General features: G+C 39.0%; 1 protein-coding gene and 1 pseudogene across 1 annotated transcript in view; both read left to right on the forward strand.

Moving 5' to 3' along the window:
- Positions 1-25,166, forward strand: part of LOC118849937 (ATP-dependent translocase ABCB1-like) — a 496,364-nt gene that overhangs the window by 412,950 nt on the left and 58,248 nt on the right. The window lies entirely within an intron of this gene.
- On the forward strand, positions 19,477-20,370 carry LOC118849942 (annotated as a pseudogene).

A 25,166-nucleotide genomic window follows, 5' to 3' on the forward strand; every position in this document is an offset into this window, starting at 1 on the left:
CATCATCAAGTGCCACCTGAACAACCAGGGCCGATTGGTTCTTGACTTGGCCCTTCCCCCTAGCGTAGACCACGTTAACACACTTCCCCTCAGTCAGCCCCACGACTCATCACACAGGAAGCTCTGGTCCTGCCCCGGGAGAGCAAGCCCCAGCGTCCAGGGAAGCTCAACGAGGCAAGCTGAGTCATTCAAAGAAAACAAAGTCCATTCTGGCTACAGATGGCCACATGGAAGATAGATTATACTTGTTCTGCTTGGCCTCAGAGGATAATAATATCAGAAGCAATAGGTGCAAGGAAGTCCCAAAGAATCATTGTCATGAAAAATTTCCTAACAATGGCAGCTATCCAAATATGGAATGGGCTGCCTCTGCAGGCAGTGGGTTCCCTCTCATTAAAGGTATTCAAGTGAAGGCTGAGGGGAAAAGGTTGGGGATGTTGTAGAGGAGATCCTTGGTCAGGTATCATTTGGACTAGAAAATGGCCTCTGAGATCTCTACCAACCGTGAGACTCTATGAATTCTGTATTTTTGCAGAACTCCCATGTTCCACATGACATCAATGGGTGATAACATCATGTAGTGCATACAAAGTAGGTTTTGGAACTGAAAAGACCTATGTTTGAGCCTCACTACTGACAAACATTGGCAACATCACCCTGGGCAAATAACTGAACAGCTAAGCACAAATAATTGAACAGCTAAGCAACTGTCTAAGATATTGTTTCTTAAACTTCTTTATATCATGGACCCCTTTGGCACTGTAGTGAAGCTGGATGGAGCCCTTCTTAGGATAATGGTTTTAAATGCATAAAGATAAAATAAATAGGATTGTAAATAATGAAATAGTATGATAAAATATAGTTACATGTAACGAAGATTATAATGAAATTACAGTTATCAAAATATTTTTTTAAAAGTTCATGGACCCCTGCTTAGAACCTTCACTCTAACAACACTCTAACACAATAACAATGTATTGGTAGAAAGACTTTCTTTATCTGAAAATTCCCTACATCGATAAAATCACAGGTCCAGTGACTATTCTAGAATCAAACACTTCTACCTTATCCTTAACAATTCCTTGTATTTGTGTCATGAGATAGGTCATGGTGTAGTGAATATTGAATAATGGCTCTGGAACCAAGAAGATCTCATTTCAAATCCTGTTTCTGACACATGACCCTGGGTGAATCACTTAACTTCTCAGTGATTTAGGCAACTGTTTAATAACTGTAAATTGCAGAGGATGTAGTAATCTGCACTGATGGAGAGAATTTCTTCATCTGGGAGTTCCCTATACTAATGAAGTCACAGGTCTAATCCTAATCTGTATGAAAGAAGCTTATTTGAGAAAATCTGAACCTAGCCAACTTTCTCCCCAGACTTATATTTATGAGTGCTATTAATATATCTCAATCTTACACGTGTTCTGTAGTCACGAAAGTTTGGGAAATACGGTCCTAGATAGCAAAGGGTTTTCTTAAGTACAGCATGTCATTCACTTGCCACATGAGGGCATCATATGACTGGAAACCTTATACATTGGTCATTCAGCAATTCCAAGATTTTTTCCAGATGTGAGGTTTGAGACAAACACAACTTATTAATGATGTGAAATTACATTGTTACATGGCCTTTATTATGCTCTATGGGATGTTCTAAAACATTTCAATTATGCTAGTAAATTTCTCTAAGGATTCATACAAATATAGAAGCCAAGAAATACAATGCAAATCATGTTAAAAGACTATTTCAAATTTTATCGGCATGGCTCCTGTCCAGCTTAATGAGAAGAAGATACCTTCTCCACCCGAAAGGAACAAACCATCTCAGCAGTTGTAACATGAGGAGAAAATCCAAACACCAGATAACATGGAAGTTCCCGAGGCAAAGGTCACTTATAAGCCTTAGCTTCTTTCCTTACATGTCCATAGAATTTCAATGAGATGAGGAAATCGGCATTTACTAAATGGCATTGACATAGTGTAAAATTACCCAAGAGCTAAGTATGTGTGAAAAAACAATCTTACTGGTGATAGCAAAGTAAGGAACAGAAATTCCAAGACTTATTCTAATGTAAAACTTAGTCTGTGGGGCCTGAGATTCGTTTTTCATCTGAACTAGATGAGTAAAAGGCCAGAGGGTTGGGCTCCCTAGAGTTAGAAAAAAAAAGTGACAGAATGATTAAACTTTAATTTATTATGTTGTCCAAAGGAAGTGGGATGAAGAAAGGACCGCAGTTATCAAAATTCCCAGGATGCCAGTCTAAAGAAGGTGGGAGGAAAGAACCAGGCAGCTCAAAAAGGGGAAGGAAGAGAAGCAAACCAAAAAGAACATAGAAAGACTCTTTTTCAAGGTAGGCTCTAAAGGGCAGCAATATTACAGTGAGGTCACTTGGAGCCTAAGATGTGAATGTGCCATTTTTTTTCTCCCTTCAACATCAATTTTGTTTGTCTAGCCTTATGGCCAAGTGATTATTTGTAATCCTAAATTGTCATTAATGTTTAACCAAATCCTAGCTCTTGTACGAATTGTCTTGGAAAGTAATCCTCCATAAAGCTGCCAATGATATTACTAAAACATCGGTCTGACCATTAAGAGTACTCTCCTGCTTAACAGCCTTTACCCACCTACCAAGTAGGCTCTACTCCCCTGCTACATATACTCTAGTCTAGTGAGTGGCTCCTGATTCCCTATAGGATTCCATTCAAACTCAGATCTTGATGGCACTTGAGCAGCAGTCATCAGAATAACTTTATAATAGTTTGAAATAAAGGTTTCTTTCCCCATGGATTCCTAAAGGCTTTTAAAAGAAAATTACTTGAATTTTTATTTTAGTAATTTCCTTTGAAACATGATCATTTTTACTACTTGTTCCTGAAGGTCCTTTAGACAACAAACAATTGCCTAATCCCTAAATCAAGTTCTTGAGAGAAGAGAGTTACCTCATTCCACAATCTTTGAGAATTGTAATTTGAAAGTCATTCAGGCAATAAGCATTTATTAGCAGCTTAGTGTGTGCTCAAGAGGAGGTCAGCTGGGTGACACAGCAGATAAGAGCACTGGGACTGGAGTCAAGAAGACTCCTTTCTTCCTGACTTCAAATCTGGCCTCAGACACTTAATAGCTGGGTGACGCTAAGCAAGTCACTTTTCCTTCTTTGCTTCAGTTTCCTCTATTGTAAAACGAACTGGAGAAGGCAATGGCAAACCACTCTAGTATCTTTGCCAAGAAAACCCCAAGTGGGGTCACAGAGAATCGAACACAACTGAAAATGACTGAACAGCAACAATGATACTGTGTGTTAAACTCTCTGCTAAGTAATGTGTATTTGAGTCTTTCAAAAATCAAATTTATTCAAACCCAGCCTCAGACACTTGACACACTTACTAGCTGTGTGACCTTGGGCAAGTCACTTAACCCCAATTGCCTTGACTTCCTTCCTCCAAAAAAAAAATACAAATCAAATTTAGGACTAGGGACTACTTGAATTCTAGGGGAAACAGATTGTGTGAAAATCAGTGGGAAAAAAAGAAACAGAAATAAGGGTTACCTGAGTTATTTCTGTATCTTGATAAAAATTTTAGCTCCATTAGAATGCAACTAGATGAAAAGTAACTAGTAAGTAAACAATTAATATCTAAAGCTATGTGTGGAGGGGGTGGGGTGTTTGTTTTTGCAAGGTGTATCTGTGTTACTCACGCAAGAAGTATATGTGCACATTTGGTTCTGATGCAGCTCACAATAGGCATCAATAGCTGTCTGTGGAATCTTGCCCACCCTTTTCCAAGAGAGACTGAGATTTCAGTCATAAAGAGAGCAGAAGAGCCTCAAGACTGGCCCCTCTGTTCTCCAGTTTCTGAGAGGGATACTGGACCAGAATTATGTTTATCTGTCCCCTTAAGTAAACTTCAGTACTCCTGACAGTATTCTTTCCAGACCATGGTAACCTTTTGTGTTCATCCACACCTACCTGCCCCAGTCTCTTCTATTTTTTGTATATGTGTTTTAAAGTTGTAAATTGGTCAATCAGTACCCACATTGGGCTCTTTAGATAGCTCTCCCTTTTTCTTAAGTTTTCCCATCTGTCTTGGGGTAATTTCCTCTATAGAATTTAAGGCCATGTGATCTACTTCTCCCTTCTTTGAAGTCTTTGGGCATCTGTTCTCCCCAAATCTGGGGTGTATGTGTCAGAGTATGTCCAACTTTCCTCTTCATACGCATCATGGATTCTAAGATGGAGTGGTCGCCTCCTCCCAAGCTTTCCAGAGTTTCTATTTTAGCAATGCTTTGTTCCTTACTGATCAGAATGGGGTCCAGCATAACAGTTTCTCTTATTGTTTCCTCTCCCTTTTAAAGAATCAAAGAATTACTAAGGTGAGATAAAAATGTACGTGGCTTTGTTGTTGTGCCAAAAGCAAACAAACTCCAGAAGGCATCTGGGTAGTCAAACTCTCCCATCCTGGAGACTGTCTGAAGTGGGCATCACCTCAGTCTATCCCTACATCTAATTCTGGGCCACACTTCATTTTTTTCCCAGGAATTGTCAACAGCTACACATGTATCTTCTATTGCTTCTTTGAATTCTCTTCTTCCTTTCCTGTTCTGGAAACAATCAAATCAACTCTTCTTTGGCTCCTCAAAGAGAATGTCAATTTAATCCCCTGTGGCTTTACTCACCATCCTTGTAACTTTCCAAACCACAATACCTCTCCTTGGACCCCACTTTTCAATTTGTGTTGTCTCTTTATTAGAAAGTAAGCTTTCTTTGCTTTAGTACTATAGATCAAATGCTTAGCATAGCCCTTAGCTCATAGTCAGAACTTAATAAGTTTTCTTTCCTTCCTTCCTTCCTTTCTACCTTCTTTCCTTCCTTCCCTCCTCCCTTCCTTCCTTCCTTCCTTCCTTTCATCTTTCTTTCTTTTCTTCTTTCCTTCCTCTTTCCCTCTCTCCTTCCATCTCCCTTCCTCTCTCTGTCTCTCCTTCCTTCCTTCTTCTTGCTCTCTCTCTTTTGTTCTTTCTTTTTCTTTTTCATTATTACTATGTCATTCCTCTCTGCAAAGTTTGTGATCTGTTTCCCAAACCCCTATCCCATTTTTCCTTCTGCCCAAGTAGTCTGTGATATGCTCCCATAATGGCTCTTGTTTCCACATCCACAAAGAGGGAGCTAGGTGGTGTTAACGGATGATGTATTGGCCTAGGAGTCAGCAAGATGTGAGTTCACATCCTCCCTTAGACATAAACTAGCTGTGTGCTTCTGGATAAGTAACTTGACCTATGTGCCTCAGTTTCTCCACTTATAAAATGGTGATAATAATAACACCTACCTCACAAAGTTGTTGTTAGGATTAAATGAGATAACCTATCACTATTATCTTCCCCCAAATGGCCTTCTTCTGTACTCCCCATTCTGATTTCTGCATGTCTTACGTATGCCATGAAATGCTAACCCACCATCCCTTTGATTCCTTCTGCTTCTCTTGAGAAAGGATTGCTATTCCACAAGCACATTTCCATCATGGATCTAAAGTCATAAAATTCAGAGACGTCAAAGAGGCTGAATTTGTCTCCTTGAATCAGTGTCAGTAATTCAACTTTTAATTACTTGGTGTGTTTTTGAGCCCATGGGCTTTATTGTTGGCTCTTTGCTTAGATATTATGTCTATTATCTCCTTTAATTACTGATCTTCTCTACCCATATTTTTCATCCTATGTGATACCTGCAGTTTTCTGTGGAATCCATATTGGCAGATATGTAGACAGGCCGTCTTGCTCCTTTCCCTCTGTTTCCATTTTCAAGCCCTCTTGATCAGATTCACAAGATTCCAGATTAATGTATTTTTCTTATTTCTTGTTAAGTTCACTTCCTCCATAGCCAAGACCTTTTGAACCAAGGTCAGATAATCCAAACGTTTTTTGTAAGCACCATCCTAAATACTGATAAGTAAAATTGTGTTTCATGTGTGTGTGTTGTTGTTAGTGTTGTCATTACATAATAACAACACAAGTTGTTTTTGTTGTTGTTGTCACTCCTTAATTCACCTTTCTTCCCCAAAGTTCTTACCTTCATTTGGCAATAGTGATCAATAAAAGCATTTCTGTGCATCTCCCATGCACCAACCACTTTGCTAGGAGTCCTGGATATAAAGATAAAAATAAAGGCCCTTGCCCCTAAAAAGCTTATATTTTATTGGATAACAGTACTTATATTCCCAATGTCTTTATTTGCTTGCTTCCAATATCTATCAATGCTTTTGTTCTTTCTGGTGGGACCACCTGTCTCAATGTGAATCATTAAGAGTGAGTCACTGTAGTCTAGATCATCATTTCTTTTTCTTAAATTTTTTCACCTCCATTATTTATTAGATCATCATTTCTAAAGAGGCCCTCTCTTCTCTTACAGATACTTTCATGGAGTAGACAGCAGACCTATCTTTTGTTCATACTAGGTTAACATACGGCAGCCTTATCATCATCAAGAACTTGCTTACCATGGTTATTTGCCTCTTTCTCTGAGATCATCTTCTTAGTAGCACCTGTGTATCCACATAAGGATTCCTTAGAGCACATGAAGCTGCTTCTCTCTTTAAATTTTTTTAAAAATTATTTTATTATTTATTATTTTAAAATTATCTTTTAATATTTTATTTTTCCCAATTACATATAAAAGCAATTTTTAACATTCATTTTTTAAAATTTTGAGTTCCAAATACTTATCCTCCCTTTCCTCCCCTCTCCATGAGATGATAAGCAATTTGATATAGGTTATATATGTACAATCATGCAAGACATAATTCCATATTAGTCATGTTATGAAAGAAAACAGACAAAAGCAAATATGAAAAAATAAAGTGAAAACAGTATGCTTTGATCTGTATTCAGACTCCATTAGTTCTTTCTCTGGAGGTAGATAGAAGCTGCTTCTCTTAAGAGGGTCTAGTTCTATCTTTTATTGGAAGAATCCCGTTATGTTGGTAAACGTTTAACAAGCAGCTCTCTTGGGGGAGAAACATGTACATAGGACCCACTTTTAAGTTTAATTTGCATTATCATCATTTTAGCCATCACTTTGTCAAATGTAGATAACCAACAAAACAATTAATCAAACCCTGATTTGTAGCATTGCTGATTTTTGAGGTAGAAATGCACATACTGAGAATTTAACAATCAGCTCTTGTAACCACTAAGAGATGGCTCCAGCATACCCCTGTTCTTTATTTTGCTTCGAAGGTGCTAAGATCCTTCTTTTCTTCTATTTCTTGGTTTTATTCCTTTGCCCTCACTTTTTTTTGAATCCCCAACTTCTTAATACAACTATAGATTCTCTTGTTTCTCCTTTGAAATATGTCTTCCATTCTTTGAAGGAACAATTCATTCCCCAGTAACTTGGAGAAAAAACAAACATTGTTCTAGGTCTGTTACTTTCAAGGAACCCCTAATAACTTGGAGAAAAGACAAACATTGCTCTAGGTCTTTTACTTTCAAGGAACATTTCATTCCCAATAACCTGGAGAATAGAAAAACATTGCTCTGGGTCTTTTATTTTTTCTTTTAGTACGTGAAGGGTTACCTCTCTAGCAACTTCAAGTTTATATTTTCTTCTAGGGGGAGCCCAAGCTCTCCGGATGATACTAGAAGGCTAGAGATCATACTCTTGGGTAAAAGTGAAACTCACCAGAATACTAGGGGCTGCCTCTCTGTCAATCCTCATTTTTTTCCTTTGGGTCGGGGGGAGTCCAAGTCCCTAGGATAGCCTACTACAGCAGACCTGAATGGATCTTTGGGGTGGAAGGTGGAACTCCTTGGAAAGGGAAGGATTATTATATGGACCCTTTATGAGTTACTGCGTGTAATCTATTATTATTTACCATGAAATTGTTATTCCGAGTGGCAGGGATAGGACATAGCTCTAGAATTCATAAAGCTTGTTCATTTTGTAAATTTGTTTTCCTAGTGCCTGGCAGGTTTAGAACCAGAAGTTTCTCAGGAAACTGAGGCACAGAAAGGTCAAAATGGTCACACAGATAGTAAGTGTCCTAGACAGAATTTTAAATTCAGTTCCTGCTTATTCCCAAGTCTAGGGCTCTATCCATTACACTTCTCTACCTCTCAATTCACATAGTAGGTGCTTAATAAGTGTTCACTGATTGATTGCCCTCAAAACATCCCTCTACCTTCCAACTTATGTTACTTCTGAAGTGAGGAAATTGAAGGTATCTTATGGACAGAATCTTTGAGAGGTGAGGCCCTTTAAGGTCAGGGCAAGTCTAGGAAAGAATGCTGAGATCATATAATTAAAGAGCTCTGATTCATAAAGAAATTTTGTCCAGTATAATTTGCTATCTTCAAAGAGTTTACAACTATTGCTTTGGTTTATAGTCCCACAATCGCTGTGCCTCTCATCTGCTTATCTGATAAACTAGTTGGCTTCTCACACTATCTGATCCAAGTCACTTCAGTTCACTCTCCTCAGATCAGACCTTTTTCCTTCCTCCTTTCTCAACTTGGATGATCCATGTTCTGACAAAGAGCTACCCAAACAACCATTCACCTGAGCCCTCATAACAAATGGTCACTGCCTTTGTCCACACTTCAGTTCTTGCCTTTCATCCGTACTGCTAAATTGCAGTCATCGGCAGCTGCCAGGCTCCACCTGGTTTCTCTCAGGAGCCAATGCCCAGAGCTCTTGGCTTGGCTGAGTCTGGCCAACTTGAGTTACTCTAGGTGGTCTGTTTTCCTCTCCCACTTCCACCACCCTAGTCCAAGGCCCTCTTTCTTTCACACCTGAATTATTATACTTATCTCCCAGCTGATCCTTTTGTCTACAGTCTCTCTCCCTTTCAATCTACTAAACCAACTTAATATTCCTAAAATACAGATTTCATCACATTATTCTTCAAACAATTGACAAAGTGCTCTTATTGCCCATCCTGTAAAACCCTCTTTTCCCAATTTTTCAATTAAAACATAATCCCACTGTATTTTGCCTATCCAATCTAATTTCCCATTCTTCCCAATATATACCCTCTGCTTCAGTCACTCTAAGGTACTCATTGTGCTTCCCAAAGAACCATGTACCTTCTTGCCTCTGTATTTTCACTCATGATGCTTCCCTCAGCATGGACTGCCATCCTCCCTCATCTCCTCTTATGAATGAATGAATAAACAGCCAGCATTTCTGAAGAACTCACTATATTACTAGGTATTGCGTTAAGCATCAGGGTTCCAAACAGAATATGTAAGACAACACCCTCCCTCTGAGGAAGAGAAGTCAGACTGAATTGCCCCATGGTCCTCAGGGTGCAGTAGCAAAGGTGATTATCACATCTTTTTTTAAATGTCATTCTATTAATAAAATCATATTGATTTCTGATGGGGGAATTTTTAAATATAAGTTTATTATACTTTTAGTCAAAACATTAATGATAATGATTTACTTAAAAACAAATTTGAAGAAATAGTGGTTTAATTTGTGAATTAATAAGAATTTGGGAAAAGCATGTGAATTTTTATGCAGTCAACGTGGGGCATAGTTGAAATTCCAAGAAGCAAAATACAGGACATCGACACCGATTGTTCAGAACATAAAGAGTATGCTACTATCAATGTTTAAAGATTTTAAAAATTAATATTTCAGCAAGAGCAAAAAGATTTTGGTACTATTAATAAAAATGTAAGTGTTTATTTCACCTTTATCTCATTTTAGGTCTATTTTTTGTGTTTTATGATGTAACTTATTAGTACAGTAACACATGCATAAAATTTCTAAATCAACACAAATTTTTTACTCAGATGAGTTCAGAGAACACTAGCCTAGGACCTTGCACAGCCCTCCCTCACTCAGATCAAAGTCAACTGCAAGTCATGTCATCATTTCCCTGATGTTATGGTCCTCTTTGAGAATGGAGGACAAACACAACCTTCTTTCTAGCTCTTCATAACACTCCTCTCTCCTTCTCCTCTTACCTATTACTGGTTAGTTGATCTCTCCTGTCTCAAGTCTCTTCCTACTACAATCCATCCTCCACTCTGCTGACAAGGTGATCTTCCTAAAGCACAAATCTGGCTATATCATTGCACCTGCCACATTCAGTAAACTCCAGTGGCTCCTTATTACCTCCAGAATAAAGTACACAATCCTCAGTTTGGTCTTCAAAGTCCTTCAGAAGCTGGACCCCACCTGACCTCTCCTTTTTGGTATCTCCTTTGCTGGATCTTCATCTATTCATGCCCACTAACTGTGGATATCTTCCAAGTCTCTCTCTGGACTCTTTTTTCCTTCTATGCTATTTGACATCATGACTCAGAAGGTTCCATGGATAAATTAATATCCCTATTATGATGATTCCTGGATCTGTTTTCCCAACTCTTATCTGTTTCCTGGCTTCTAGTCTTGAATTTCCAGTTGATTATTGTATATTCAAAAATGGATATATCATAGATATCTTAAACCCCACATGTGCAAAACTGAACTCATTATCTTTTCCCACAAACCCTCAGTTCTTACCAACTTCCCTATTATTGTTGATGGGGCCACCATCCTCACAGTCATCCAGGTTTGCAATCTAGGTGTCACTCCCAACTCCTTTCTCTTTTTCACCCTGCCATATCCAATCTTTGGCAAGACCTGTACATTTTGTCTTTATAATGTCTCTCATACATATCCTTTTCTCTTCTCTGACACTGCTACCACCCTGGTCCAGCCCTCTCACCCCCTGCCTGGATTACAATACTAGCCTATTGTGCCCAACCTGTGGTAGAGTCTTCTGAGCTCATATTGGTCTGACCAGCCACAGTTGAACATGTTATACCTTGACCTTGACATAATGATATTATTTTCATCCTCTTCTAGCATGAAGGACAATAAGCAACCAATAGCCTTAGGTTATTCCCTTTTAGGGAAATAAATTGGACAGCAAAGTGGAGAATGGATTACAATGAAATCTCTCTTCGTCATGGTCCATTCTCCACTTTGCTGTCCAATTTATTTCCCTAAAAGGCAAATCTGACCATATTCCTCCCCATTCAATAAACTCCTATGTGACTTGGTCCTCTTGTACTTTTCCAATTTCTTACACCTTCTCTTCACAACTCCTTCATCTAAATGACGATCTAATGACACTGTCCTTGCTAGTCCTTCCCTAGCATTCCATCTCCTGACGCTGGGCATTTTTCACTGGCTATCTCCCATGCCTAGAATTCTCTCCCTCCTCTTCTCCATGTCCTAGCTTCCTTCAAGTACCAGCTAAGACCCCACCTTCTACAGGAAGCCTTTTCCGATCTCCCTTATGGTTAGTGCTTTTCTTCTGTTGATCATTTCTTGTACCTTGGTTGTACGTAGTTGTTTGCATGTTATCTCTCCTATTAGCCATTGAGCTCTGTGAGAGCAGGGTCTGGTTTTGCATTTCTTTGCAACCCAGGAACTCAGCAATGCCTGTTGTAGAGTCGGTACTTATATATAAATGCTTGTGGCTTCACAAAAATGTAGGGACTTATTGGGAGGATTCTGTGCTGCTAACCCAAATGTGCTTTTTAGGAACTCTCTTCAGGCTTCTCAATCATTCATTTTACAGGGGACAAATTTCCTTTTTCTTGCATCAATTCTATTTTGAGAAAGAACCAAATGGCATTCAGAGCTCAGGCCAGTGAATTAGGTATGTGATCCTATCTGGGATCAAAACTGAGGTTATATGACTAACAAAACTTGCTTGAATCTTAAATTGGCTCTAAAGGCAATTCTAAGTCTCAACAATAGAAGCTCATTGGAATAAGGGTATTGTCTCCTAAGGTGACTACTTTTAAGTGAATTCTAACGAAGTTTTATTAGAATAGATTTATCCCTCATCTATAGAAGAGAAAGTTTATTTTAGCTTATCATACCTTGTCAATTTTCACTGGGCTAAAGATACAGTTCTGCATGAGCCCGAACACGACTTAATTTATGTAGTGTGATTTAACACATTTTGTCTTGTCCAAGAGGCTGACGTTTCTGTTTGGTTTACATAATAAGCATTCACCTTAAAAAAGCCACATTATTTCATTCTGTCGTTTTTAATCCAAGTCACATATGGACTTTGAAATAGCAAACATTTCTTTATTTATGTATGAGCTGTCAGAGAAATAACTGTTTCAATCACTTCAAGATCTTTTCAGCTAGGACAAGAAATCTTATAATAAATATGAAATTGTGAAATATTTTTTGTGTATAATGAAGGGTATACATCTCTTCAGTCTGGCTAGAAGATTAGAAAAAAACAGGTGAAGGACATTGAACAGAATGGGGGAGAGCCAATAAATAATTTAGTGGAAATCTGGTCATTTCTTTTCTTTTTCATTCATTTTAAACTTAAAACAAAGCAAGAAAAGAAACAAAAAGAACATTTCCATGAGCACAGCAGAACATAAGAGAGGATTCAATATAAAGCAATAAATTTCCAGTTTGGCCATTTCTTTTCAATGGAAACTTTTGTTGTTTTCAGTAATGTCTCAGGGAGGATTTTTAAAATACATTGCTGCTAGTAATAAAATTTCACACGTATAGAATGCTTGAAAGTTAACAAAGAGCTTTCCTATTTACAATCTTGAGAGTGATGTAGTACAAGTATTATTATCCCCACTTTACAGATGAGGACACTGAGACCTGAGAGAGAATAAAACATTTTTACAGTACTTTTTAAAGTTTACGACATGCCTGCCTTAACAGCAATTCTGTGAAGCGAGTACTGCAACTAGGAGGAAATGATTTGCAAGGGAAAGAACACTAGGCTGGAAATCAGAGGACTTGGGTTCAAATCCTGCCCCTGATGCTTACTACCTATGTGAGTTTGGTTAAGACACTTAATTTTCATGAGTAAAATGAGAGGGTGGACTTATTGGCTTTTGACATCCCTTCTAGCTCCGACCCTCTGAGCTAATTCATATGTAGAACAAACCGAAAGTCCAGAGAGTTTGTCAGATTTCTATAATCCCACAGCTGGTAAGTAAACAGACATTTATTAAGTGCTTTTCAGTCATGCATGTCTGATTTTTATGACCCCTCTTGGGGTTTTCTTGGCAAATATATTGAAGTGTCTTTCCATTTCCTTCTCCAGCTCATTTTACAGATGAAGAACTGAGGGAAACAAAGCTAAGTGACTTGCCCAGGATCATGCAGCCATCCAACTCTCCCATTCTCTCTCTCTCTCTCTCTCTCTCTCTCTCTCTCCTTCCTCCCTACCTCCCCTCTCTCCCTTTATCTCTGTGTCTTTCTCTCTTCTCTTTTCTCTCTCTCCCTCTCTCTTCTCCCACATCTTTGGGGAATAAGGTGAAAAGATAGGTAAAAAAAGAGACCAAATATTTAAACTTTGCCTACGAATAGTCATTTTGGAATTACCTAGAACTGCTTGCTTCATAACATGGTGTGCTTAATCTTAACATTTATATAGCTTAAGGTTTGCCCCTTACAAACTTTATTATGTTTATATTATATATAATAGAATTTGAGGAACTGATTATCTTCTTGGCATAGTGGAAAGAACAGTCATGGTACACTCTCAGGACCCACATTCAAATAATACCTCCCATTTTTATTACCCATGTGACCTTGGGCAAGTCAATTTCCTCATCTGTAAAATAGAACAGGTGGCTGTTAAGCTCCCTTCTAGCTCTAAAACTATTAATTTATGATTCATTCTCAAATGACTCAGCAAATTGTTGAATGGAGTTTAGTCCATGTGCTTAGTCATTAACCAGAGAGGATTGCATATTCCATAAATTATCTCTAAAATTGCTGAAATTTTTCTAATTGTGTAATTTCTTAATTTTCCTCTTTATAGATGGGAAAAGGATAGCTTCCGTTAAGTAACATTTATAGAGAATATTGAGGCACTTGTAAAGACAAAAGTTGCAATTCAATCAGATTTATGTTATGGAACTGTCCAAAAGTGGAATGAGCCATATGGGAGGGAAGGATGTATCTCTCCTCCTTGGAGGTCCTTAGGGCAAGGTTGGATGACCACTTGTCATGTATTAGGGATTCCTTTTCTGGATGGTCCAATCAAACGGCTCTGGAAGTCCCTTCCAATTTTCAAATTCTGTAGATACTGTAACCAGCTGTGCCAATTATCCAAGTCATCAATATCAATGTTAAATAACAGGGCCAGGCACAGATCCCTGGAACACTCCAGACCTCCTACCAATTAGACATTGAACCATTAATACTTAATCCTGAGTTCAGCCTTGATAGTTTACAGCATGTCACTATGTACAGTTTCAAACAATCATGTTTTCATTCACTTTACCTGTCTGGTTGGTATGTAATTGCTATAATTCTCTTCCACACAACCTAATCTTTGGAACACCTTGAAATTCTTGTTTTATCATATCATTGATAGCTACACACCCTTCATTTTTCACAGGGTGAGTACCCTAGAATCAGAGGATTCTAGCAAAAAAACAAGTGACCTTTGATATTATTTAGTCTCACTAGATTATTACTTCATCATAAGCAGTGACCTTAGAAGTCAGGTTATTCAACCCCCTAATTTTACGTATAAAGAAGTTAAATGGCTCTCCAAGATCGCATAGCTAATTAGTGTCAGAACACGAACGAGAAGCAAGGTCAGCTGTTGGCCAATCACCTCGTCTGTCCCTTTAGTAAAAACTTTATCCAACTACAGTCACTTCACTTCTAATTCTCCCTCTTAATATATCCAAGTCATGGGTAACCGAAATCTCTCATTTCACATTGTAAGAGTGTGGTCTAGATATCAAGCAATGGGTATTCTTGTTAAAAAGTTAAAAGATATAGATGGAATTTCATCCATTCAACAAGCATATATTAAGCTCCAACCAGAGGCCAGAAACTGTGTTATTTTCCTCAGTACTACTGCTTGTCACATGCTAACAGGAGCATCTGGAGGATTTCACCACCCACTTGGAATCTAGACTGGCTATCCTCTCATAGTCTGGGACACCTATGGGGAGCAACACCTCCTTGCTTAATGCTTTTACTGATATAGATAATCAGATCTCCTTTGAACAGTTTTCTCAATGGTTGCACCTTTCAAGTAATCTTGCATGATCTTAATATATGGACAGGGGACACTTTGTGAAAGGAAAGCCTTTAAGATTCTATTTTACTCTACCAAGAATAACATTTTTTTATTTTAATCAATAAACAATATATCTTTCTGTCCTTGTGACTGAAAATGTAGTCTGTTACAAGTAAGGAGCTTTCCAACTCTCAAATTCTATGATTCCCCAATACCAGAGCCAGGATGCCAATCTATCTTTAGATTCATAGTCTAATGCCCTCTCTAAAATGCCCAGAGGCATTTTCCTTCCTGATCTTCCCTTCCTTTCTCTACCAAACTCATGTGCACTCTGATCTTTTTTGAACTCACTGCTATTGCTTCAAAAGCTTTAGCTGTTTCTTATATTGCATGTGAAGGTAGTGGTTTCAGTTCAGAGTTTCTGTTTTCCCTGGAATTTCCCATTGCTTCATGGAGACTCAGATTTCTAGGAGTCCTGCTGTGATGCCACACTTTTATAGTATGTTATTATAACCAGGAGGATGGGAAACTTGAATAGTGGGGTAGTAAGGCAGCAGCTGTTGCCAATATTCCTAATGTGGGCACTAGGTGCTTCTCCGTTCTGCATACAGTCAGCAGGTACAAGCAAAGAAAGTAAACAAAGTTTAGTAGGAATAGGGCTTGATCTGTGTATTTGTTTTCTGTATGTCTGTGTGTGAGGGAAGGATTTCCTTCCTTCATTCCTTCTCTTCCTCCTTCCTTCCCTCCCTGCTTCCTTCCCTTCTTCCTCCCTCCCTCCCTTTCTCCTTTCCTTCCTTCCTTCTTCCCTTCTTCCTTCTCTTCCTTCCTCCTTCCTTCTTCCCTCCCTCCTTTCTTCCTTCTTTCCCCCCTCCTTTCTTCTCTCCCTCCCTCCTTTCCTTCCTTCTTTCTTCCTTCCCTCCTGCTTTCCTCCCTTCCTTATTTCCTCTCTGCCTCCTTTCCTTCTTTTCCTTTCCTTTGTTTTCCTTTCCTTCCCTCCTCCCTCCTTCCCTTCTTCCCTCCTCTCTTCCTCCCTCCTTTCCTCCTTTCCTTCCTTCTTCCCTTCTTTCTTCCCTTTCTTCTCCTTCTTTCTTCCTCCCTCCCTCCTTCCTTCCATCCTTTCCTCTCTCCCTCCCTCCTTTCCTCTTTCCTTTCCTTCCTTCCTCTCTCCCCAAAATTTTAAACCCCATAAACAATTAATTGAAGGAACATAAAAGGGATTGCAAATGAGTGTACATGCAACTCTTTCTGTCATCAAATGATAAAAGAAATGAAAATAATGTACATGAACCTTAACAAGACAACCCACACACCATGTGTTGTATTTGTCGTCAGAATTGCTGGTTTAATGTCACTCTCCTTTAAACAACTGAAATCAGCATTTAAATGGTTCTTTTGATCTTTTTTTACTATGCACTATTTCATGTCTTCCCATATTTATTATTTTACTTTATCATTTCTTATAGTGAAATAAAATTCCACTGCAACCAAATACAACAGTTTCTTTAGCCATTCCACAACCGTTAGTCGTATAGTTTGTTTCTATTTTTTTGGTTATTACCACTAGTGCTTCTACCAATATGTTTGTATATGTTGGCCTTTCCTGTTACTAATCTTAATTATAAACATAAAATGCAATTGCTAGGTTGAAAAGTATGAACATTTTGATGATTTCTTGTACACTTTCATAAGACTTTTCAAAATGATTTAATCAAATTCCATAAACTACATATTTTGGAAGATTAAAAAAACTCTGTGGCAAAGCACAAACTCTGCTCTGAGGAGTCTGGTTGCCCAGGTGGTTTTCTCTGTATGTCTGTGTGGGCATTTCTCCTTTATTGTGTGTGACCCTTGGAATGGTTTCCTTCAGTGGTCTACATTGTAAGATAATTGAGTTCTTATGAAAAGAGCAAACCCAAAGGCTGAGCAATGATGGCACTGATGCATCACAAGGTCAGTGACAGATGCCTTCTTGATGATACCTTCTACCCAAGCTCTTTCCTTCTCTCTCTGCTGTACTTTTTTTAGAGCTCATGAGTCTCTGAAAGTCAGTCCTTATAGGACCCTGACAATATCCTGCCCAAGGATCAACGATGGGAGAACTCAAAGAAAGACTTTAGAAAGTTCTATGTTAACCACTGTAGAGCCATTTTGTCATTTCGCAGAAAAATGTTCTTGTTGGCATTGGATTGATCAACATAAGAACATTTTTCTGGACTTCAGGGCAGTTGTTAACTTCTGAGACTGAACCACCAAATTAGGATGAACAGAAAGTATTGCTTTTTGACCTTAATGTTTTAAATTACAATGTTAGAGCAAGGCTTAGCAACAAAATGCCATATGTTACTGAGGCACCAAATGCTAAAATTTTAAGTGTGTGTTATTACCTATGGAATGAAATTTCACACAAATCAACAAAAATAGCAGTTGCTGTTATCATGAGAGTAAAGAAATTGTATAAGGTAGCCAGGCGGCACAGTGGATAGAGTGCTGGATCTGGAGTCAGGAAGACTTATCTTAAAATATTTAATTTAAGTGTAACAAAATATTGTGATGTAAAGAAGCGATGATCATGAGGAATTCAGAGAAACATAGGAAGATCTATGAGAACTGATGCAGAGCAAAATAAGTAGAATTAAGAGAACAATATACAAAATGACTATAGCAATGTATAATGAAAAGGTCATTGGGAGGAATTCAAATGCATTAAGCAAAAAACAATGAAGTTCCTGAAGGACAGATGATGACATGTGTTTCTCTCCTTTATAGGTTAGGGACTACTAGCATTAAGTATTGTACCTATTGTCAGATATAGTCATTCCACTGGGTGGTCTTGCTCATTTTTCTTTGTGATAAGGGAGTCCTCATGATGAGATACAGTTTGGTAAAGTGGATAAAGAGCTGAGCTTAGAATCTGAACACCTGAACCCAAGGCCTGCCTCTGTGACCCTGGGAAAATCACTTAATTTCTCAGTGTTCTAGGCAACTCCCTATAACTTTATGTTACAACAAAATGCAGCCTGCATTTGTAGATGGAACTTCTTCAGCTTGGAGGTCTTATCTCAGTGGAATCATAGGTCCATTTACTATCCCTAAGGAATGCTTCTGTCTGGAGTGGGAGTGCGGAAGGTTGAAATTATCATGATATAAAAACCAAAAGGCATCCACAAAATACATATAAAAAGTCTACTCACGAATCAAAAGGTGTGAGAAAGAATAGGAGGTCAGTACCATGTAAAGATAGTCTGCATCTCCTTCAAATATTGCACAAGGCTGGCCATTCCCTCCTCCTTATCCTCTAGAGATAAGCTGCTCCCTTTGGAAAATAGGGCCCAGTGAGGAAAGTCCTATATCAGATGTCTAACCCCACTGTTGACCTTACTGTCTTACGTTGTAGAGTCTTGAATGACAGAAGGAAGACATGGCAGAAGGCATGATCTTCCATTCTCCAACCTAAAGACAATAAAATGCTGCTGGAGAAGACGAAATCTATTGACTATTTATTTGGCTGTTGATGTTCATACTTTATACTTCAGTACTTCAATGGCGACAGGCATTTATTAAATATTTACTATTACTGTGATCTCATAAATTTGGGTAATGCAATGATGCAGATCACAACTCATCCTCTACCTTCACTTCCCTTGAGATCCTTTTCCACGTTCTTCCATATGTTTTACATAGAGAATCTACCCAACATACCAGGAGATTTGGAACCTGTTGAATAGATGGAATCACGTCATCATTAATAGTTTGATGCTAACTTGGAAAGAAGTCCTTACTGGAATCCCCCAAGAAACTGTCCTTGGTCCTCCCCAGTTTAGCATTGGCACCAATCATTTGAATTAATGATGATGATGATGATGATGATGATGGTGATGATAGGGAGCATTTATATGGTACTTTGAGGTTTATGAAGCATTTTGCAGATATTATCTCATTGGATCCTTGCCACAACCTTGGCAAAGGTACTATTATTATCTCTATTTTACAGATGACAAAACTGAGGAAGGAAAAGGTTAAAAGTTAAATGACTTGCCCAGGGTCATGCAGCTGGTAAGCATCTAAAGCAGAACCAGAACTCAGGTCTTCCACTGAAACACCTAGTGATCTATTGGAAATAGTTTGTGTCTCTTTAAAGCATAAAAGGCATGTTTATCAAATATTTAGATGATACAAGGCTAGAAGGGATAGCTAAAATGCTAGATGACAAGGTCACAGTCATTAAAATTCTTGTTCAGCCAGAACAGTGGGTCAAATCTAATAAGATGAAATTCAATAAGGATAAATGTAAAAATATTGCCTTAGTGTTTAAAAAATATAAGCTTCCGCCTTTCGGTCTGAGCTGTAGCAAGCGGCTGTGCAAGCAGCGTGGAGTTCCCCAGCTTTTGACCCCCTCTCACCCGCCTTCTTCCTCCCGCTCCAACACTTTCCCTCGCTGTAACCATGACGGAACAGGCAATCTCCTTTGCCAAGGACTTCCTGGCAGGTGGCATCGCTGCTGCCATCTTCAAGACTGTGGTGACCCCCATCGAGAGAGTTAAGCTACTATTGCAGGTGCAGCATGCAAGTAACAAATTGCTGCAGATGAGCAGAACAAAAGCATAGTGAATTGTACAGTCCGAATTCCAAAGGAACAAGGGGTGCTTTCCTTCTGGCGGGCTAACTTAGCAAATGTCATCAGATATTTCCCCACGCAGGCCCTTAACTTTGCCTGTAAGGATAAGTATAAGCAGGTGCTTTTGGGAGGAGTGGACAAACATACAGTTTTAGAGGTGTTTTGCTGGCAATCTTGCCTCTGGTGGTGCAGCTGGAGCCACTTCTCTCTGCTTTGTCTCCCCCTTGGATTTTGGGAGAACCCACTTGGCAGCTGATGTTGGGAAATCTGGCACTGAAAGAGAATTCAAAGGCCTGGGAGACTGCCTTGTGAAAATCACCAAGTCTGATAGAATTCGTGGCTAGTATCAAGGTTTCAGTGTCTCAGTGCAGGGTATCATTGTCTACAGAGCAGCTTACTTTGGAATCTATGATACAGCAAAAGGTATGCTCCCAGATCCTAAGAACACTCATATTATGATAAGCTGCATGATTGCGCAATCAGTGACTACTGTAGCTGGTGTGGTCTCCTATGCTTTTGAGACAGTAAGGCGGCAAATGATGATGCAGTCTGGGCGCAAAAGAGCTGATATCATGTACCCTGGGACAATTGACTGCTGGAAGAAGATTGCTAATGATGAGGGTGGCAAAGCTTTCTTCAAGGGTGCCTGTTCCAATGTTCTTAGAGGCATGGGTGGAGCTTTTGTGCTTGTGCTGTATGATGAATTGAAGAAAGTCATCTAAGTTCATCCTAACTAAAAAAGGAACCAGTGAATATAAATCATGTAGAATACTTAACCACACTTAGCATTTTGGACCACTGACCTTCAAGAAATTTCTATTGTCTTTTTATCCAGGCCAGATCATATTTGTAGGAGAAACAGGAAAAGCTCTTAGAAAAAGGGACTCATTTATTGTGATCCATTATTCACACAGTGGAACTGATGATGATGCCGTATATTGATTCTATTGGGTTTTGGGAAAATAACAGTGACTATGGATCCAAGGAGGCAGATCAGCTTAGACCATCTAGTTTAAATGCTCTTTTGTAGGACCATAAATTTGTGTTTAAGTATTTATTTAAAAAAAATCATGTCTCCCATTTGTACTTAAGCACTATATATACCATTTTGCACAGCTGACTATTTGGCAGTTATGATGATATGGGTTGGGCATTCTGCTGTAAAACAAGAAATACACATGTGTTGGCAACCAGAAATGGGCTCCTTAGCACTTAGTCAACAAGTGCCCTTGACTAGTTTGGCTTTTTCCCCTGAACTGAATGCTGTTTGTATGTTGGACTGGAGTAAGCTTGTCGGCCCCTTCACCTTGCTTCCCTTGCTTAAGCTGATGGAAAGAACCTGTGCTTTCCCGGTCAACCCCTTCACCTTGCTTAAGCTGATGGAAAGAACCTGTGCTTTCCTGGTCAACCCCTTCACCTTGCTTAAGCAGATTGAAAGAACCTGTGCTTTCCCTGGCGTACCTTACACCCCCGCAGAAGCAGGATGGTTAAAAGCAGCTCCCGTTGGAGCCAGAGGCTGCTACAGCCAGAGCCAGAGCCAGAGCCAGAGCCAGAGCCAGAGCCAGAGCCAGAGCCAGAGCCACAGCCACAGCCACAGCCACAGCCACAGCCAGAGCCACAGCCACAGCTGAAGCAGGAACTGCCAGTAGCAGAGCTGACCTACGGGAGGAAGCTGAACAAGGACTTCAGGCCAGTGGGTAATCTTTTTACCATAGAGGGGGAAGCATGATTTTGCTTTATGCAATCATGCTTCTCTGTAGCCTCCTGGTTACTCTTTCAAGGCGTACTTATTGGGCCTGGAAGCTTTTGATCAATATATCAAAATGGGATTGCTGGTTCATGGGTTGTTTACTGTGGAGCCTAAATATATGTTTTGATTCTTCTGCCTTCTATTTTGAGAGTTTCTTATATCCGGCGGTTCCGAACCTTTCAGACATGTTTATGATCCTCTTTGAGATTATAAACTCTGCCCTCCTAATACAACACAGAAGATTCTAAAAAAAAAATAAGCTTCCAAAGGATAAAGTGGGGAAGATAGGAGGTCATCTGAAGAAAAAAAAAGATTAAAAAAAGAGTTTTGTTGTAGTTGGCTTTATGATAAATATGAGCAGTGTGACACAGTGGCCCCCTGACATCCAGGACTAGGGAGGTGACTTGTTGTTGTTCAGTCATATCCGACTCTTTGTAACTCAGTTTGGAGTTTTCTTGGCAAAGATACTGCAATGGATTGCCATTTCCTTCTCCATCTCATTTTATAAATGAGCAAACTGAGGCAAGCAGGGTTAAGTGACTTGCCTAGGGTCACACAACTAGTAAATGCTTAAGGCTAGATTTGAGCTCAGTAAGATGAGTCTTTTTGACTCTAAACCCAGAGATCTATGCACTATGGTACCTTCCCCCAGCTGCCCCAAGGAGGTGATAGTCCCCTTGTATTCTGCCCTGGTATGAGCACAGCTAGAGTACTGTGTTCTGTTTGAAGTGCCACATTTTTGGAGTGGCATCGATGCTAAAAACTGCTCAGAGGACTCCCAGGATAGCAAAGGGACTTGAGATCATTCCAGAAGAAGATAAGGAAGTTGAGGACACTTAGCCCTGGAGAAGACATCTTCTGTATCTTCTGAAATAAATAGCTGTCTTAAAAGTATGTGAATGATTGCTATTGGAATATAGTGGATTTTTCCTTCCCTGGAAGGCTTCAAGTAAAGGCCAGATAACTATTTCTTGGTGATGTTGTAGAGCAGAGGTGTCACAGTCAGATAGAAATTGTAACTGCTAAACCATCCCTGCAGGCCACACATTGACTTAGAAAATGATATATTAGTTATGTCATAGTGTATTTTTGCTTATTTTGTCAGATATTTCACAGCTACTTCTTAATATGGTATGGGACACACTTGGGAGGGTTGTGGGCTACAGGCAGTCTGCTGGTCATGTATCTCATGCATCTGTTGTAGAGCACTGGACTTGGAATCAGAAAGACCTGAGTTCAATCCTGCCTTAGTTTTTATTAGGTGTGGGACCCTGGGTAAGTCACTTATCCATTCTCAGTCTCGGTTTCCTCGTCTATAAAGTGAGAATAATTATAGCACATAACTCCCTGAGCTGTTGGGAGGCTTAAATAAGATAAAATGTAAAGATCATCACAAACTTTAAAGCTCTTGTTATTATCATTAGAGGATGCTTATTCAGACACAGATTGGAAAAGACAGCCTTTGAGCTGGCCTTACAATTGAGATTTCATGATTCTGTGTTAAGGAATACTTGCTACAAATTGAAAATAAAACCCATCTACTCTCAAGTTTCCATTTTTAAAGCAGAACAAAGTCATTATACCCGAGCTTGGGGTTTATGTTCTGGTAGTGTAAACTCTGTGTCATGGTGATCTCTTTGAAACACTTTGTGTCTCTTTAAACAGTCTGTTTTTTTTAACAGTTAATAGATTATCAGTGAAATGCTGAACTCATTTGAACTAGAGATCCAGGAACAGAGTTCAGTGAGTTAATTTTGTTTCGAAGTCTATAGACCATAAAGCAACAAAAAGGCACACCATAAAGCAATGAAAAGGAACAACAGGAAATGACATTTTAACTGTCTCTTCTAAAACTAGAAACCACCTAAGACAAATTTCTTATTGATTTTTCTCTGGTCAGATTCTCTACAACAAACACAAACTGTCTATGGTCAGAAAGTAGAGATAACCTAAAAATATGCCCAATACATCCAAATCATTATTGTTTAATGAGATCTCCTCTCTAGCTACACTTCAGACTTCTCTCAGAGACAGAATAAACACAAACAGAAACATGTCAACTACTTGATCTACCAGCTATAGCTCCAAATGGACTTTTGGTGGTTTAATTTTTTAAAAAAATCTATTCTGCTCCTAAAGGACAAAGATTTGCTACCACCAGGGATATCCATAATACTGTGCCCTGGGCTCTCAAGGGAATTCCAGGATGTGCCACAGCAACATTATTGGAATTTAGGTACCACTTTCCAAGGTGACTACTTTGAAGGAATAGTTTGTTTTTGTCGAGCAGTTGTTTTTCACTTTTGAGTACCCATTTGGACATTGAAGTGAGGGTAAAAATAAAACATCTATACAATTTTATTTTAGGTAGCCCCTGTCCTAAAGCCCTCTCTTGAGGTGGGGGTGGCCTCTTCCATCTTTCCTCTTGAAGCTTAAAGAGTTCCAAAAGATCAAGAACCTGAAGCTCTCTCCCCCTCTGGACATCTCTGCTCACCCCCATGCAGGGGCCAATGAGGAGAGAGCCCCATAATAATGGGCTTTGGGGCAGGGGCTATATATTTGAAAAAGAAAATGAAAAACAGTATCTTTTTTTCTTTAGAAGGTTAAGTATAAAATAAATACTAATAAATCCTATCGCTGATTTATTCTATGAAGTGTGAATAAAGATTAAGGAAAGAGTGAAAACTTATTGAATACCTATTGAATTTTCTGATCTTCTGGTCAGCTTAGTAGTCCAGTGGATAGAGTGCTAGAGTTGGTGTCAGGAAGAACTGAGTTCAAATCCTACCTCAGACACTTAGCTGTGTGAATCTGGGCAAGTCATTTTACTTTTCTGCTTAAGTCTCCTCTTCTAAAAACTGGAGATAATGATATCCTGTCCTCAAAGAGTTGGGAGGATCAAGTCAGACAATATATGTAAAAATGATTTGCAAACCTTAAAGTGCTATATAAGTTCTGGCTATTTATTGCTCTACTCTGTCCCATCCAGGGAACTCATTTTAAGCCTAAATGAGCAATTAGATGTATAATGTATTGACTTGTTTTGATATTAGGTGTCGGTAGCTCTATTAACTAATTCATCCAAGGACTACTTCAGCATGATGCTGTGGAAAGAGCACAGGATTTTGAGATGTAGAATCTGGCACTAAGCTCTGATCTATTCCTCATTAGCAGTATGAACTTTAGCGTCTATGGGACTCAGTTTCCTCATGTATAAAATGAAGAGATTGGATTAGTTGACCTCTAAGTTCCCTAGAGCTCTGGGTCTATAGTCAGGAAGACCTAAGTTTAGCTCTGACTTCAGACAGTTACTGGCCGTGTGAACTTGGGCAAACCTGCCTCAGTGTCCTCATCTGTAAAATGACCTGGAGAAAGAAATGGCAAACCATTTCAATGTCTCTGCTAAGAAGATTCCAAATGGGGTCACAAAGAGTGGGACACAAGTGAAAACAACTGGACAATAAGAAGTTCTGTTCCAGCTCTAAACTTATAAGCCATGTAAAAAACAGATAACTCAGGCATGAATTCTAGTCATTTCTAGAATGTTGTTTTTAGTTCAAATGTACTTCTACTTAACATGCTTCCATTCCTCACCTGTCTAACTTACTAGCTTACTAATTGATTGTTGTTTTTTTCGTCAGTGCTACAGAGAGAGGACATTTAATATTCCATGTACAAGGATATAATTGTGTTCAAGGTTGTTTATCAGATAAAACAGGCCATTTTCAAAGCTGATGCATCAGGTCATCACATAATGTTTATGGCAAG

This window comes from Trichosurus vulpecula, chromosome 5, assembly GCF_011100635.1.
Source record: "Trichosurus vulpecula isolate mTriVul1 chromosome 5, mTriVul1.pri, whole genome shotgun sequence".
NCBI classification, from domain to species: domain Eukaryota; kingdom Metazoa; phylum Chordata; class Mammalia; order Diprotodontia; family Phalangeridae; genus Trichosurus; species Trichosurus vulpecula.